At 56.4% G+C, this 18,293-nt stretch overlaps 1 pseudogene; it reads right to left on the reverse strand.

Moving 5' to 3' along the window:
* Positions 1-1,834: 1,834 nt before the first annotated feature.
* On the reverse strand, positions 1,835-18,293 carry LOC112903766 (annotated as a pseudogene).

Genomic DNA, 18,293 nt, shown 5'->3' on the forward strand with positions numbered 1-18,293 from the left:
GCGATGTTGGGCTGTAATTTGGTGAGGTCGGGCTGTAACCAGGCGATGTAGGGCTGTATGTAGGTGATGCTGGGCTGTATAAGGGCGATGAAGGGCTGTATGATGGAGACGTAGGACTGTACAATGGTGATGTTGGGCTATATGATGGTGATGCTGGGCTATATGAAGGCGCTATGGGGCTGTATGCAGGAGATGTAGGGCTATATGTTTCCATGGTTGGACTATAAGCTGGCGAAGTGGACTCTAATTTGGAGAACCAGGATTATAGCTTGATGTAGGACTATAGCTAGGAGATAAAGGATTGTAAATTGGAGTTGTGGGTGAGTATGAAGGAATTTGTGAGTAAATTGGGCTCGTCGGGGTGTAAAATGGAGTTGTGGTGAGTAAATTGGACTTGCTGCGCTATATGATGTTGAAGTAGGAGCATTAAGCAATGATGCAGGAGTGTATGCTTGAGAAATAGGAGTATAAATTGGTGATACAGGAGTGTACGATGGAGAAATGGGGTTGTAACTGTTTCTGAGCTAGGACTTGGACTGTATCCCCCTGAGTATTGAGAGTAACCTTGTGAAGGGACTGGTGATAACGCCATATGCCAGACATATGGCGAGAAAGAAGCATTTGTATCAATGGGAGAAGCCCTGAAGTCGGACTCATCAGATGCGACATTATTCCTTCATGCTGAAACAGGTCATTGAAATAGTGTGCAGCCTCCAGTACCAATAGGAGCAAGCTGGCAAAGCATAATGTTCTCCGTGACACCTTTCAGGTAGTCAGATGATACACAGCGGCGTCAAGCAAGATATCCACAGTCTCTTCAAAAGAACATCTCATAAGAGTTCCTGTGTCATTGCGAGTGATACCATGCCTTGTAATTGCCATCAGATGACCTCTATATGTCATTGTATCGCAAAGAATGGCCAGATGCCTATAGTTTACATAGGATACATCAAAAGATATGACCACCCGAAGTTCATCCAAGAGGGCCCGACGGACAGCCTCAATTCCAAGAACCTCAAATCACTTCAATCAAATGGTTACTTGTTGTTCTTGTGGAATCAACGTCCTCGTGGCACATGACTTGACACCATCTGTATCAAGCATCACTTCTTCAACTGGTTTGAAACCACCATTTTCATCAAATTTATTAATCTTAACTTCTTTGATGAATACCTTGTTAATATCCGGAATGCCTCGAAGAGCCATCTCTGTCAGCATGTTACTCTCTTATCGTCTTAAGGAAGACGTCATCCTCCGCAGACTCGTCTTTCATATCTCCATTCAAAGCTTCATCACTTGTGATGCGCAGACAAAGGATAAGCTCATCTGCATTATCATCGCTAAATATGCATGATAAGTCGTCATCTAACTCGCTGTTGATCTTCTCAGCGATATCAGCCATGCTCAAATTCTTATCAACCATCATCTCACGATCAAGCTCAATACGCAGCAGCCAAGGAGAAATCTTATCCGGGTCAATATCCCCATCAGGCATTTCATAATACGACTAGACAAATTCCACATCCTCTTCAATGATGGTCCCCGTAGGATCAGGATCATACCAAATCTCAGTAGCATGGGTCACACTGCGCAGTGTAGTGTACTCCAACGCACATTGGACATTCTTAGCCAATTCTTTCTTCTTGTTCACCTCAGGCTTTAGATAAACAGACAATGATGGTGTTTTTATTTTCTTGGCAACATTAATGATCTCTTTCAGCCTGGGAACTCCAAGAGTAACATTCTTGGCACTAACACCAGCATAATGGAAGGTATTGAGAGTCATTTGAGTCGCTGGTTCCCCAATGGACTGTGCAGCCACACATCCAATCATTTAACCAGGGGCCACCAAAGACTGAAAACCTGGACACAATCTCATCAATGATCCACTCAAATGCTTCCCTTGTAAGCCTATATTCGTTCAGGACCCTCTTGCTAGCAAATGTGGCACGGAGATGAACATTAAGGAACAAAGTTGCGTTCTTCTGTGCCAAAATGCTCATAGCATCATCACCATGCACAACTTTAAGTCTTTCTTGCAGCTTATCTGTTGCTTCCACAATTTCCATCGGGTGCATGTCTGAACATGTTCTGGTGTCAATCTTGAATGTCTTGTGGGCATTCCAGATAAGCCGCTTGAGATTGACAAGCATAGGCACCATTTGTAGCAATCTCAGTCCCAAGCTGGAACTGGTCAGTTTCTAGCTTCTGAACCTCTGCCTAACACATTTCTGAATTCAATGATGGTCTTCAAATCATAAACATGGACAGGCAGCAGGTAGTTAGGCTTCCAGTTCTCATCATCCAATTCATAGAGGAATAAATTATCAAACTCATCCTTTTTCATCTGCAAGGAGTCCCAACTTCTGTTCTTCAATCCAAACAGCATCCATGCCATCTTCCCCATATAGGAACTGAATGACATCTCCCAAGGAATTTCTTACGGTACCATCATATTTCACCATGATGTCTTCCATGGCTTTCACAAGCCTGCGTTGGATATACCCAGTCTCAGAAGTCTTCACGGCCGTATCAATCAGACCTTCCCTACCACCTATAGCATGAAAGAAAAATTCTTGATGTGTCAAACCCACGACTTTCAGGACCATAGTCATCTTTTGCAAAATGTGGCAATGTTCGACCACTGGAACCAAATGGTATCCGCTTGCCCTCAACATTCTGCTGTCCAACACAAGCAGCCATTTGCGAAATGTTAATAAAACTGCCCTTTGAGCCCTGCAGTGACCATAGCCTTCAAATTGTTGCTTTCAGATAAGCTATTCTGAGCACTGCTTCCAGCATCATCACGAGCCTTATTGAGAACCTGGAAAGGAAAGAGAAGTTAACAACTGAACTGAGAGGGATAATGCTCTTGTTTGATTGAAAGACCCATAAAATAAGAAGCAATATATAATCAACGAGGCAAACAACTACCTGGTTTACTTTATTTTCAAATGACTCTGTCGGTACATACAGATAGGGTACCTCCCACTAGGGTGTCCAGGCCTTCGGCTTCCCATAATCCATACTCCCCCTCGCCTCTGGGCCACGTGGCATACGGCCTCCGGGCCTGACAGCTGGGACCGCGGTCTCCGGACCCTCCCCCGAGCTCCATGAGGCCCAGGGTCTCTGCACACCCAGGTGAGCGGGAGAGCTCTCGGGTAGCCCCTGCGGACCCGGCCTCCCCTGGGAGGTCCGGGGCCGCCACGTGTGATGGCCGGACCATCACAGGCCAGCCCGCTCCAACCGGTCTCGGCGGCCCCGGGTCCTCCTTCCCCTGGGAAGGGGTCCGGTGTCACCATGTGTTGCCCAGCGGGAGGAGCGGGGCTGGCCCCGCCGCGTGCCTGCGGCCTGAGGCCCCTTACGGGTCGCCTCTCCACCTACCAGCATTTAATGCGGTAGCTGAGTCGGGCGCGCCTAAGTCAAAAGGTGCGGCCTGCCACTGACACACGGGGCAGGTAAGCTGACACCACGGTAAGCCCGCCCGTTCTGAAGGCGGCGCGTCATATCACCGTGCACAGTACGCGGACTGTGTACAGTCCCGTCACGGCCCTGCATACGTGATGATGGTCTGTAATAGGCAAGGCCAAGGCGTGCGCTGTAACAGTGCACACGCATCGGGTCAGCGCTGCTTCGCCGCCTGACGGGAAGTCCCATCCTAACAGAGACAGCACGGCTTCACTGTTATGCAACGTTGACGCCGGATACAGTGCAAGACAAGGCTGTACAGGGCCGTATCCAAGTTATGGATACGCACATCAACTTCCCGATTGAGAGGACTACGGAGAGGAGCTGGAGATGAAGATCTCCATATCTCTCTTAGAACAAGCTTCTGCTGGCCGGACCCACATGTTGGGGTCAGGCTCAGTGTAAGCACCCCCCTTGGACTATAAAAGGGAGGGTGTACTCGTTAGAAGGGGGTTCCAACATCCAGAATCACACGAACACAAGTCCAGGCTAGGTTCCATCCAAGGCTCTCACAATCAATACAATACCATAGTGGACGTAGGGTATTACACTCCGGCGGCCCGAACCACTCTAAAATCTCCGTGTCCCTCCTGTGTTCATCTGTCCACCGATCGAGCGCTCCTAAGCCCCCTCCAAACCCATCCTTAACTAGGATTAGGCGGGTGCTTTCCGCCACCCGGCTGGAGAATTCCTCCGACATTTGGCGCGCCAGGTAGGGGGTTTAGGTTTGGTTTGCGCTCGGTCGACCTTCGCGACCTCAATGGCGCAGGAAAATGGCCACCATGACCTCCTGATCGGTGAAGAAGTGGCGTCAACGGCGCCACACGCCTCGCGCCATCTCGCCTCCAGAGTGGCCCCGCGTGCTGCTCCACCGTGTGCAGCGGAGCGGGCCTCTGTGGCCCAATCGGTGCTCCCACCGAGCGGGCCCCTCATGGCAGCCAGGGAGTTGCTCCGCAACCCCCCTGGCGAGGCAGCGTCGCCAGACGCGCACAGACAATGGCGTGACGACGTCGACCGTTTCCTCAACCTGGCACAGGCTTCCCAGGCTCTGCGGGGGGGTCTGTTTCCAGGCAGCGCCGTCGCCAGGGCGGTGCATCCGGTTCCGTGCACTCACCATCCGTGAGGAGTGCACGGACCGAAGACCTCCGGGCGGAGCTCAACCGCAGGCATGCGGGAGAGGACGCCAGGGTCTCCATCGAGCGGGCGCGCAACCGACGACTCAATATTGAGGGTCGGAACCTTGCGCCCGAGCTCGATGCGGCTGCGGCCAGGTCGCAGGGACTCCCCCAGGCGCCGGTGTCGGGTGTGGGTTGCGCAGCGTTCGCAGACCACCTCCGCGCAGTCGCCTGGCCGTCCAAGTTTCGGCCTCACCTGCCGGAAAAATATGACGGGTCCTCCAACCCGTCAGAGTTCCTGCAGGTCTACATCACCGCCATCACGGCAGCTGGAGGTAACGAAGCCGTCATGGCAAGTTACTTTCATGTAGCCTTGACCGGGCCAGCCCGAACCTGGCTTATGAACCTCACCCCGGGATCCATCCAGTCCTGGGGTGAGCTCTGCGCGCAGTTCACTGCGAACTTCGCCAGCGCGTACCAGCAGCATGGCGTGGAGGCCCACCTCCACGCCGTGAGGCAACAACCCGGGGAAACCCTCCGGGCCTTCATCTCCCGCTTCACCAAGGTACGTGGAACTATCCCACGTATCTCCGATGCATCTATTATCACGGCCTTCCGACAGGGGGTCCGAGACGAGAAGATGCTAGAGAAGCTGGCGACCCACCAGGTGGAAGCCGTCACCACCCTGTTCGCTCTGGCGGACAAATGCGCCCGGGCTGCAGAAGGCCGTGCATGGCACTCTGCAACCCAGGCAGGTCCCGCTCAGACGAGCGGACCCAGCGTCCCTGCCCCTGGCAGCGGCAAGAAGAAGAATAAGAAGGTCCGTGGCTTCGACAAGTCACGGATTGGGGGTCCGGCCGTTGCAGCTGCGACGACCGGGGGCTAGAACTCCCGTGGCAAGCGCCCGCGACAGCAGCGCACCGACCCCGGGTCGTGCCCTGTTCATCCGGGGGCTCGCCACAGCGCCACCAAGTGCCGCGAGATCCAGAAGCTCGCGGAGCGCCTCAGCAAGAGGCGAGATCAAGCCTCCAAGGAGGGCTCCTTCCCACCGCGCCGGTCCGGTAAGGAGAAAGCCTCCGATGCCGACGCAGCTGCGACGGAGAGGGAGTTGGGGTATCAAGCCCCCAACAAAGACCTCAAGGGACTTTTCCAGCAGTCCGATTCTGAGTCCGGCGGGGACGAGCGCCGCAAGAAGCTGTACGTTATGTACGGCGACAGCTCGGAGCTCGTCTCCCGGCGAGACGTCAAGGCCCTTCGCCGGGAAGTCCTCTCGGTGAAGCCAGGGGTGCTGAGAGCGGCGCCCCATCAGCGGTGGAAAGGCACTACCATCTCCTTTGGGCCATCTGATTGCCCAGAGAACATGGCGGGTGCCGGAGTGCTGCCGCTCGTTACAGCACCCACCATCGCCAATGTCCGCCTTCACCATGTGCTGATCGACGGAGGCGCCGGCCTCAGCGTCATCAGCTATGCAGCGTTCAAGCACCTGCAGATCCCGGAGTCCAAGTTGGCTCCATCACGCCCATTCTCAGGAGTGGTCCCGGATCCCGTATACCCGGTAGGCACCATCACCCTACCGGTTACATTCGAGACGGAGGACAACTTCCGTACCGAGAACGTGCAGTTCGAGGTTGCGGAAGTTAACCTCCCCTTCAACGCCATCATCGGCAGACCGGCACTGTACCGGTTCATGGCCGTTGCCCACTACGGGTACCTGGTCCTGAAAATGCCTTCCCCGGCAGGCGTCCTCACCGTCCAGAGCGATCGGGCCGCTGCTGTTGTGGCGGTCGAAAAGCTCCATGCGCTGGCCACAGGACTTGCCCCTGTAGCAGGCGCCCAGGGGTCCGACCCCTCAACCTCGCGTGCCAAGGTTCCGGCCAAGGCACCGAGGGTCTGTCCGTCTGACACGAACAACGTTCCCGTGAAGACCATCCAGGTCGGAGCGGAGGCCTCCCAGACCACCCGTATCGGTGGCAACCTGGGAGAGAAATAGGAAAGCGCGCTCATCGCCTTCCTCCGGGCAAATGTTGATGTGTTCGCCTGGGAACCATCACAAATGCCCGGGATCCCCAGGGAGGTGATTGAGCATCATCTGAAGATCCACCCCGACGCCAGGCCGGTCCGGCAGAAACCACGCAAGCAGTCCATCGAGCGGCAAAACTTCATCCGTGAAGAGGTCCGCAAGCTGCTGCAGGCTGGCTTCATCGAGGAGGTCTACCATCCTGTATGGTTGGCCAACTCGGTGGTGGTCCCAAAGGCCAACGGGAAGCTTCGGATGTGCATCGACTACACCAATCTTAATAAGGCATGTCCAAAAGACCCTTATCCACTCCCGCGTATTGATCAGATTGTAGACTCCACCTCCGGGTGTGATTTGCTGTCCTTCATAGATGCCTATTCTGGTTTCCATCAAATCAATGGCTAGAGATGATAGGAAGCATACAGCTTTTGTAACAGTGGATGGTCTCTATTGTTATGTAGTGATGCCTTATGGATTGCTCAATGCTCTACCCACCTTTGCTCATGCAATGAATATCACTCTAGGTGATTTGGTTAGAGATATTGTGGAGGTGTATGTCGATGACATCGTTGTTAAGACTAGGGAGTCGTGTTCTCTATTAGAAAATTTAGCTCGAGTTTTTGACAAGTTACGGGCAACCTCCACCAAGCTTAACCCCGAGAAGTGCGTCTTTGGCGTATCGGCGGGGAAGCTCCTTGGATTCCTGGTCTCCCACCGGGGAATCGAAGCCAACCCGGATAAGGTCCGGGCAATCGAGGCGATGAGACCCCCTGCACGCCTCAAGGATGTACAAAGGTTGACGGGGTCACTGGCAGCTCTCAGCCGCTTCATTTCGAGGCTGGCCGAGAGGGCACTTCCCTTCTTCAAGTTGATGAGGGGGTCCGGCCCATTCACATGGACCGAAGAGGCAGAATGTGCCTTCCAAGAGATGAAGCAGTACCTTACCTCCTTGCCGATCCTGGTCGCACCGGACCCAGGTGAGACACTGTTTCTTTATCTTGCAGCAACGACCGAAATAATCAGCATGGTGCTGGTCACCGAGAGGTCCGAGCCTCTCTCGCAGGGGGCCCCCGCGGACCCCCCTGCAAGAGAAGGAGGTCCGGCCTCCACCACTCCGGAAACCGGCCCTACTTCGGAGGGTCCGGCCGGGTCCCGACCCGGACAAGCGCTAAACAGCCTGGGGGCCGACGGGAACCCAGCTGATTCCGAAGGGTCTAATCCACCTGGCAGAGTCAGGACCATCCAAAAGCCGGTCTACTATGTCAGCGAGGTCCTTCACGAGGCAAAGGCCAGGTATCCCGAGACGCATAAGCTTCTTTATGCCATACTCGTTGCGTCCAGGAAACTCCGTCATTATTTTCAGGCCCACAAGATTATGGTGGTAACCTCCAACACTTTGAGGGCCATCCTCCACAACTCCAACGCCACAGGCAATGTCGCCAAGTGGGCAGCTGAGCTCGTAGGATTCCAACTCGACTTCCAGCCGCGCCACGCCATCAAGAGTCACGTCCTAGCTGACTTCGTGGCGGAATGGACACCAGCGCCAAACGACTCCGGGGGTCCGGACCATGGGACGGACCCCCCACGTCCGGAAGCCAGCGCCCCGGTGTTCACCGGACCCCACTGGACCCTCTTCTTTGACGGGTCCGCCCGCAGCAAGAGGGCCGGGGCCGGCGTGGTCCTCATCGACCCACGAGGCGAGCAATTGAAGTACATGGTGCACCTCGATTTTGAGACCACCAACAACATGGCGGAGTATGAGGCCTTAATCTTTGGGCTCACGGCGGCTCTGTCCCTGGGGGTCCGGGAGCTCCTGGTCAAAGGGGACTCCCAACTCATTATCAGGCAAGTCCGGGGGGAGTGTTGCTTCAACAACCCCCAGCTCGCAGCCTACCTCATCCATGTGAAGAGGCTGGAGAAGGACTTCGATGTGCTGGAACTGCAACACGTTCCACGCGAAGTCAATTCAGCAGCTGATGCCCTCTCCGCGAGCACATCGACTCAGGCACCCGTGCCTGAAGGCGTCTTCCAGAGGCGTCTGCTGAAGCCTTCCGCCCAGCCTGCTGATCTGGGCGAGGGGGATCGGACTAGCACCTCGAAGCTAGCGGTCCCGGCGGTGCTCCATCCGTGGTGCCCGCCAAGGGCCGTGTGCTCCCTTGAGGGTCCCGAAGACCTCAGGGAGCCACGCCCAGTTACTCAGGAGGGTCCCGATGCATGGATCTCTAAGGTCCGGGACTACCTGAAGGATAATTACCTTCCTGAAGATCAAGCATCTGCTGAGCGCATTGTCCGGATGGCTAAGCGATACACAGTGGTAGAAGGGGATCTCTACCGCCGTGGCGCCAACGGCGTCCTCATGCGGTGCATCACCCAGGAAGAGGGTCGCGACTTGCTCGCGGAGATCCATGGAGGCGAGTGCGGAAGTCATTCTTCATCCCGCACGCTGGTTGGTAAAGCTTTCCGGCATGGTTTTTACTGGCCGACAGCACTCCAGGATGCAGCTGAGTTGGTAAGGACCTGTAAAGCGTGCCAGTTCCACGCAAAGCAGATACACACTCCAGCTCAGGCACTGCAGATGATTCCTCCCTCCTGGCCCTTTGCGGTGTGGGGGTTGGATATCTTGGGACCTTTCCCTAGGGCCGTCGGCGGGTACCGGTACCTCTATGTCGCCATTGACAAGTTCACCAAGTGGCCAGAGGCAACCCCAGTGGTCAACATTACCAAGGCGTCGGCAACTGCTTTCCTCAGGTCAATTATGTGCCGGTTCGGGGTCCCGAACCGGGTCATCACCGACAATGGGACCCAGTTCACGAGCCAGTACTTCCAGGAGTACTGTGAGGATATGGGCATCCAGCTCTGTTTCGCCTCAGTGGCACATCCCAGGAGCAATGGCCAAGTTGAGCGGGCCAATGCCGAAATCCTCAGAGGGCTCAAGATCCGAACCTACTGTGACCTTGAGAAGCATGGCGCAAGGTGGATTGAAGAGCTTCCGAGTGTGTTATGGGGAAATCGGACCACACCCAGCCGCGCAACGGGGGAAACCCCTTTCTTCCTGGTCTACGGGGCCGAAGCGTGCCTTCCCCCGGAGATCACCATAGGCTCTCTGCGAGTCCGGTCTTTTGATGAGGAAATGCAGGAACAGGAGCGTCGCCAAGACGTGGACCTCGTCGACGAGCGTAGGTGGTGAGCAGCAGTCCGCAACGCACGGTACAACCAAGCGCTCCGGCGCTACCACCAACGGTTCGTGCGAGGTAGGGAACTCCGGGTCGGGGACCTAGTCCTAAGGCGAATCTTGAACCGGGAGGGTATGCACAAGCTCTCCCCCAGCTGGGAGTGGCCCTTCAAGGTGACAAAGGTGTGCCGACCCGGATCTGTTCGTCTGGCAGCGGAGGATGGAATGCAACTACCCAACCCATGGAACATTGAGCACCTCCGTAAGTTCTACCCCTAGGACCTAGTTGAGAGGAATTTTTTCCTTTGTAATTGGTAGCCCCAACGTGCGGACCAGGGCAGTGCAGGTCCGCCCTCGTAAACCCGGCCCCTGGTCTACATCGCACAACTTTTCTGTGCCAATTCGTTAAGGAAAAAATTTGTTTCTCAATGTGTCCTTGATATCTATGCAATTCTGCTTATCCCTGTTTTCCGTTGCCCTAACCCCCCACGTGGTTTTTCGCGTCTGTGCCATTCGAAGGCCCTGCCAAAGTTGCTACGCTACGTCTCTGCCCGGGACCTCTGTTTCACAGGAGAAAAGGAACCGGACCCCTGCGAACTGGCTTGAGGGAAACGCGCTCGCCCTTTGCTGGGGTCCAGGGTTGTGTAGCCGCTTAGCCTGGTTCCGTACCCTAAGCCTACACGCCCTGCCCTCCTAGGGTGAGCGCCGTCGTACCTCGAACCATGTACCAAGGGACCGGGACCCCTTTTAATCCTCGAATATAGGTCCTAGTGCTCTGGCTTGCTACGTAACTTAGGCGGCCTTCGCTGGCCAGACTGAGAACCCGTGGGGACGTCTACTAAACGTCGATCCTAAGTCGTGTGCAGGACCTCGATTTTATGGCAGCTAGTCCCGTCCTATCGCGACTACCTCCCAGGGGGGCCACGGGACCTCGGTGTGCCCAAAAGCACTTTGGCACTTTGCAGATCGACAACCAGGAAAACAGCTAAGTTTTTCGCAAAAAAAGTAGACATATGGAATACTTAAACGCATTACTAGAAATGTGCACAACAATATAAAGCTATATTACAATAACTAAAGTTATGTTACAAAAGAGATAACTAAAAAGATACTGGCACTACTGCCCTGGCGGTCCGGAGGCGCTCCCACCTTCTGCAGGTTCAGGACGGCGCCGGAGGCGTGATGCAACCATTCCCACTGCCTCCAGGACTCCTTCCCGCGCGGCGGCCGCCGTTGCCCGGACGGGTCCGACTAAAACTGGAGTCAGCTGGATGGAGGGGTCATGGCTCCGGAAGCTGGTGAGGATGTATTCAGCCACTTCCCGAGCAACTATCCGCCCCTCCGTCTCCAGGAGGTCCTGCATCCCGGCCTCCGCGTCCTGAAGCCGCCTGGCGGTGGTGTCCAGCAGTTGGAGTGCGGCACCAAGCGGAGAAGGGGCCTTCGGCACTCGGATGGGGTCGGCTCCGAGCTCCTCTAGTAGAGGGTTCACCGCGCTGACCCATATTGTTAGCCGGCCGGTGCCGGCTCGCTGCTCTGCCAAGAGTCCCTCCACCTTGGCCTCCCTCTCCTGGAGCGCTGCCTCGCGTTCCTGGAGCCTCCTGTTCCCGGCTGCCAGCTCCTCCTCCACGGCCTCTTCCCGCTTCTGGAGCTCCTGCAGCCGGGCCACCTCCTCTGCTTCTCGGGCGGCCAGCTCTTCTTCTTTCTTTGCTGCCGCCGCCGCCTGATCCGCGAGGGTGGCCTGTTGCGCCTCGGCCGTGGCAAACGCCTCCCTCGCCGCGTCTGCCAGCTCCCGGGCGGCCCGCTCCCTGTTCGCTGCCGCCTCCTTCAGCCTCTCCACGGCAATCAGCCCCTGGAGAGCCTCTGCTTCCCGCCGTGTGGCCGCCAACTCCCGCTGGCGCGCTGCTGCCTCTCGGTCGCGCGCCTGCTCCAGCTCCTCCTGCAGGAGCTCGCGCCCCGCCACGAGTTTGGCGCGCTCCTCGGCGTAGCGGGCGGAGACGGTGTTGATGCGGCCCCCCAGGCGGACCTCCCAGTCGAAGAGCCGCTGGCGCTCCGCCTCCAGCTTCTCCCATTCCCGGCGCATGCCAGCCTCTAGCTCCTGTTGAGCTTGCTGGCATTTGGCTATGAGCCGGGGGAGAGGGACCTCCGCTGTGCTCGGGAGGAGGCGCCTTCCCAGCACCACCTCCGGTTCCTCCTCCTCTGCCGGTGGGGCGGCGCTGCTGGCAACTTCGGCGACCTCCGGTGCCGCTCTCTCTGCTGGCTCCGGTGCCGCCGCCTCTGTCGCCTCCGGTACAGCCACCTCCGGCGCCGCGACCTCCACCGCCTCCGCTGCCTCTGGCGCTGCAGCCTCCACCGTGGCAGCGGCCCCCTCTGCTGCTAGCTCAGCTGGAGAGGGCCCGACCTCGACATCCGGCGCTGTCGCCTGCGCCTCGGTCGTTGCAGCGGACCTGGTGTCCTCCCCCTGGGGGGCAGCTTCGGGTCGTGGCGGTGTGGTGGCTCCCGGCTCCGGACCCATGGGTTCGGGGACTTCTGGAGCTGACTCTGGCAGGGGACCTGCCGGGCTCGGCGCTGAGGGTCCCAACGCTGGCTGGGGGCCGGACCCCCCAGTGGGAGCATCCGAAGATTGCGGCCTGCCGAATCACCGGTATAGTTAAGGACCAGAATCCAAGAGGGATAGTGAAAAAACCATGAGGAGGATGCTTACGCGTAGTCGTACCACTCCCACCTGCACCGTGCCGCTCGGGGGAGTTTCCTCCCTGTCGAGGACCCCCCGGACCCTTGATGGGGGTCCCCGCCCTTCGAAGCTTCAGGTGGCGGAGATGGGGACTGTGGCCTGATCTCGGACGGTGGTGGTGGTGTCTCTTCCCGCCGTTCTGGCGGTGGAGGCGGAGGAGTCTGTTGTCTCGGGGCAGGCCGGTGTCGCGGTGGAGGAGGTGCAGCCCCGCTCTGCTCCTCTGCTCCCGCGGTCTTCTGGCGCTTGGGCGCCAGCTCCCCGACCAAGGAGCCATCGCCTCGCTGGAGCCTCCGGTATTTGCTCCCTTCGGGTCGGCAGCTCTGGGCCGGTGCAGGCTCCTGGGCCTCACCGCGTCTTTCTGCCGGGGCAGCCCCGGAGTGGCCCTTCTACCGGTGCTCTGGCACCGGCGCCTTCTCTTTCCCTTTCCCGCTGGGGGCCGGACCTCTGGGTCCCGGCCCCCCGGGACTATCGCTGGAACGTTGCTGGCGGTCCGGCGTGGAGCCAGGGATCTGGAGCCCGCGGTTGGGATCGCCCCCCAGTTGCCGGACCGCCAGGCCGCCCTCATCCAGGGTCGGCATCGACGCCAGGACCGATGACCGCAGTGCCTGATCCTCGCACAGGGCCTTCACCCCGCTCGAGAGGACCAGGGACTCTGGAACGAACGCCTCGCCGGTCATCGCCCGGATCGCCGCCTCTAGCTCCACCCTGGTGAAGTCGCCGCCGGGCCCGCGCGCGATCCTGCAGCAGTCGTTTAGCCCCGTATACACGTAGGCCATCCGGGACCGCTGCTACAGGGGGGCGATTCGCCGCTTCAGGAAGTCGCCTAGCACCATCATGGAAGTCAGGCCACTTCTAGCCAGCTTCTTGATCCGGCTCAGTACCGGGTCGAGCTCCACCGGTATTGTTGGCCTGGCCTTCCACGTGCCCCGATCGCTCTGGGGACCCTTTGCCGGCAGCTCCAGTCGGTCGTGGGGGTCGGTTACCGCGATGACCCAGCCTTCACGCCAGTCCTCCCACTTGGAGCTGGAGAAGGCGGCGATGTAGGCGCCCGCCATCCCGTGCCGGAGCTGGAAGTAATAAGCGCCAATCTCGCCGCGCTTCTTCCCGGTCCCAACCAGGGAGTAGAAGTGTTTGAAGATGGTGGAGCAGGGGCGCACCCCCACGAACATCTCCATGAAGTGGGCGAAGACCGCCGCGAGGAGAACGGAGTGGGGGGTTAGATGATGAAGTTGGAGGCCAAACTCCTCCAGGAGCAGGAGGAAGAAGGAGGAGATCGGAGGTACCAACCCGCACATAATGTACGAATTGAAGAGGACGAACTCCCCCGCGGCGAGGTCGCGGAGGGGAATCTCGCCGACCCTGACCTTCCCGGCGTTCGCCGGCGCGGTCCACCCCAGAAGGCGCCGCACAGCGTCTAACTGTTCCTGGCTCTGGAAGCGGCGCGGGAAAGGAAGCGAAGCCATGGTGATTATTGGGGTGGATTGCGGAGGAGCAAGGAAGAGAGAAGAGCCGGGCGCAAGGAAGCCGATCGCGAGAAGGGATGCGGGGATGAAGGGGCGCTACGGCGTCCGTTGTTGGCAAGAGCGAAAAGGTAGCCGTTCCCTTCGGCGCATACCTTTTATGCAAAAGGCTGCTCCCACCTTAGCGTCCTGCGGCGACCAAGGAGAAGTCGAGCGGTCGCCAGCCCCGCCTTCCCCTTCCCTCACACTCTATGACCAGTGGGCTCGGCCCCACCAATCATTGGCGTGGGTGCTGGAGGGTCGTGGGAAGGGCGGAATCCGAACCGCCCGAGCCGCGCGACAGGCTCGAATAAGACAAGAATCTGAACCGTCTGATGCGCACGGTGCGCGCGGAGGACGGGCCCCTCGGGGATCCCGCTACGGGCGAAAGGACATCCATGCCCTTACCCGGCGGGAACGAGCTGTCCACCCGGCGCGATGCTGGGATTTGGCCCCACCTGCGGGTTCATCCCTCTCCCAAGGTGGGCCCGGGGGCCTCTGTCGGTATATACAGATAGGGGTACCTCCCGCTAGGGTGTCCAGGCCTTCGGCTTCCCATAATCCATACTCCCCCTCGCCTCTGGGCCACGTGGCATACGGCCTCCGGGCCTGACAGCTGGGACCGCGGTCTCCGGACCCTCCCCCGAGCTCCATGAGGCCCGGGGTCTCTGCACACCCAGGTGAGCGGGAGAGCTCTCGGGTAGCCCCTGCGGACCCGGCCTCCCCTGGGAGGCCCGGGGCCGCCACGTGTGATGGCCGGACCATCACAGGCCAGCCCGCTCCAACCGGTCTCGGCGGCCCCGGGCCCTCCTTCCCCTGGGAAGGGGTCCGGTGTCACCATGTGTTGCCCAGCGGGAGGAGCGGGGCTGGCCCCGCCGCGTGCCTGCGGCCTGAGACCCCTTACGGGTCGCCTCTCCACCTACCAGCATTTAATGCGATAGCTGAGTCGGGCGCGCTTAAGTCAAAAGGTGCGGCCTGCCACTGATACACGGGGCAGGTAAGCTAACCCCACGGTAAGCCCGCCCGTTCTGAAGGCGGCGCGTCATATCACCGTGCATAGTACGCGGACTGTGTACAGTCCCGTCACGGCCCTGCATACGTGATGATGGTCTGTAATAGGCAAGGCCAAGGCGTGCGCTGTAACAGTGCACACGCATCGGGTCAGCGCTGCTTCGCCGCCTGACGGGAAGTCCCATCCTAACAGAGACAGCACGGCTTCACTGTTATGCAACGCTGACGCCGGATACAGTGCAAGACAAGGCTGTACAGGGCCGTATCCAAGTTATTGATACGCACATCAACTTCCCGATTGAGAGGACTACGGAGAGGAGCTGGAGATGAAGATCTCCATATCTCTCTTAGAACAAGCTTCTGCTAGCCGGACCCACATGTCGGGGTCAGGCTCAGTGTAAGCACCCCCCTTGGACTATAAAAGGGAGGGTGTACTCGTTAGAAGGGGGTTCCAACATCCAGGATCACACGAACACAAGTCCAGGCTAGGTTCCATCCAAGGCTCTCACAATCAATACAATACCATAGTGGACGTAGGGTATTACGCTCCGGCGGCTCGAACCACTCTAAAATCTCCGTGTCCCTCCTGTGTTCATCTGTCCACCGATCGAGCGCTCCTAAGCCCCCTCCAAACCCATCCTTAACTAGGATTAGGCGGGTGCTTTCCGCCACCCGGCTGGAGAATTCCTCCGACAGACTCCATCATTGTGCGTCCTGCCTCCGCTTCCAATTGCTTGTCATGTGCTTGTTTAATAAGCTCCTTCACATCATTCTTAGCTTTAGAAATTGTCTGATTAATCTTCTCCATGGTGGCTGCATCTGCAATCGTATCCCCTATTCCAATACTCAAACCAGTTTGAAGAAGCCAGTAGTTGACAAGCCACTGTGTATGACCTAAGAACTTGCGTGCAGCATCTGGACCAACCTCTTCCCTGCAAAGAAATTGAAATTAAACTTGCTTAGTATAAACAAATGAGGAAATACTAAACCATGCAACTTCTGAATCAAAAATTTAACTGAACCAAGGCATCAGCAACCACATTTGCCTTCCCCGGGTGATAGTGTATCTCCAGATCATAATCCTTGATAAGCTCTAACCATCTTCGCTGTCTCAAGTTGAGGTCATTCTGAGTGAAAATATACTTCAGACTCTTATGATCAGTGTATATCTGGCATGTGTGACCCAGCAAATAATGCCTCCATATCTTCAGAGCATGCACCACTGCTGCTAGCTCCAAGTCGTGTGTAGGATAGTTCTGCTCATGCTTCCTTAACTGACGGGACGCATATGCAATCACATGTCCCTCTTGCATCAACACACAGCCAAGACCTTGCTTAGAAGCATCACAATAGATGTCGAAACTCTTGTGAATATCGGGCATAGCCAACACCGGTGCTGTCGTCAGCCTTTTTCTCAATTCATCAAAATTGTCTTGGCATGCCTCTGACCATTCAAACTTCTTGTCTTTCTCCAGTAACGAAGTAAGAGGTTTCACTATCTTAGAAAAGCCTTCTATAAACCTCCGATAATATCCCGCGAGTCCCAAGAAACTTCGGATCTCCGACATGGTCGTAGGCGGCTTCCATTTCAACACGTCTCTGACTTTCCCTGGGTCTACTGCAATACCCCCCTTGGTGATAACATGGCCAAGGAACGAGACCTCCTCCAACCAAAATTCACACTTGCTGAGCTTAGCATACAACTGATTATCCCTGAGCTTCTGCAAAACAAGTCTCAAATGCTCCTCATGTTCCTCGTCATTCTTGGAGTACACCAGAATATCATCAATGAATACCACCACAAACTTGTCGAGGTACTCCATGAAAACTTTATTCATCAGGTACATAAAGTAAGCTGGAGCATTAGTCAACCCGAACGACATCACCGTATATTCATATAATCCATATCTAGTAGTGAATGCTGTCTTGGCAATATCTGAAGGTCGTATCCTCAGCTAATGATAGCCTGACCTCAAATCAATCTTTGAGAATACCTTGGCTCCCTTCAACTAATCAAACAAATCTTCTATACGCGGCAATGGATACTTGTTCTTGATAATTACCTCATTCAAGGCCCTGTAATCGACACACATCCACTGTGTACCATCTTTTTTTTCAATGAATATTATGGGTGCTCCCCAAGGTGAAGAGCTAGGACGAATGTACCCCTTACCTAGCAATTCTTTCAGTTGTTTCTTAAGTTCCTCTAATTCACCAACTGACATTTTATATGGCCTCTTGGCAATAGGTGCAGTACCAGGTAAAAGATCTATGATACATTCAATGTCACGTTCAGGTGGCATACCTGGCAAATCATCCGGGAAGACATCCGGGTACTCGCTGACAACTCTAATATCCTCCATCGAACTTGCCTTCAACTGATTCACTGCACAATCTGTTGCCGACGGAAGTGTTGCAACAAACTCAAATCTTTCACCTTCCTGGCTAGTGAGAACCACTGATCGCTTGGAACAATGAATCACTGCGTCGTATTTTGTCAACCATCCCATTCCGAGAATAATATCAATACCACTTGATGGCAAGACTATCAGGTTTGCACAGAATTCCTTGCCCATGATTTGTATTTTTACCCCGAGACATCGGTACACAGCCCTCATATTTCCCCCAGGTGAATTTACTAACATGGAACTAGGCATGGTGCATAGGGGAAAGTACTTAGCAACATATTCAGCAGAGACGAATGTATGCGATGCTCCAGAATCGAATAAAACTGATGCAGGGGCTGAGTTGACAAGAAACATACCGAACACAACGTCCTGAGCTTCCTGAGCGGTCTCCGCAGCGACATGATTTACACGCCCGCGGACGTAGTTTTGCTGACCCTTGTTGCTTTGGGGCGTCTGCGTGTTGTTTCGGGGCTGTTGCTGCTGCTGCGGTGTCTGCCTCTGTCCGCTATTGTTAAACTGGCCTGGAGTGTTCTGGCCATTTCCCTTGGGACAACGGATTGCATAGTGTCCCGCTTCACCACATCTGAAGCAAGTATTACCACCGGCGGGAGCAGTGGCATTGTTTCTCATCGGTGTGTTTGTAGGGGTGCCCTGTCGATTCTGCTGAAAGTTGGAGCGCTGCACTGACTGACCTGCATGTTGAGCTTGCTGCTGCTGTTGACCCTGTTGGTTGAAGCGCTGGTACTAACTTTGCCCGAAGCTGACATTCTGTCCTCCTGAGCGGAAAGATGTTCCTTGCGGGGCGTTGAAGCGAGAAGTGCATTGCTGCTGAACTGCGTCGGTGACTCGTACTTTCTCTTCTGCTCACCCAT

Source organism: Panicum hallii, chromosome 8 (assembly GCF_002211085.1).
Source record: "Panicum hallii strain FIL2 chromosome 8, PHallii_v3.1, whole genome shotgun sequence".
Lineage (NCBI taxonomy): Eukaryota > Viridiplantae > Streptophyta > Magnoliopsida > Poales > Poaceae > Panicum > Panicum hallii.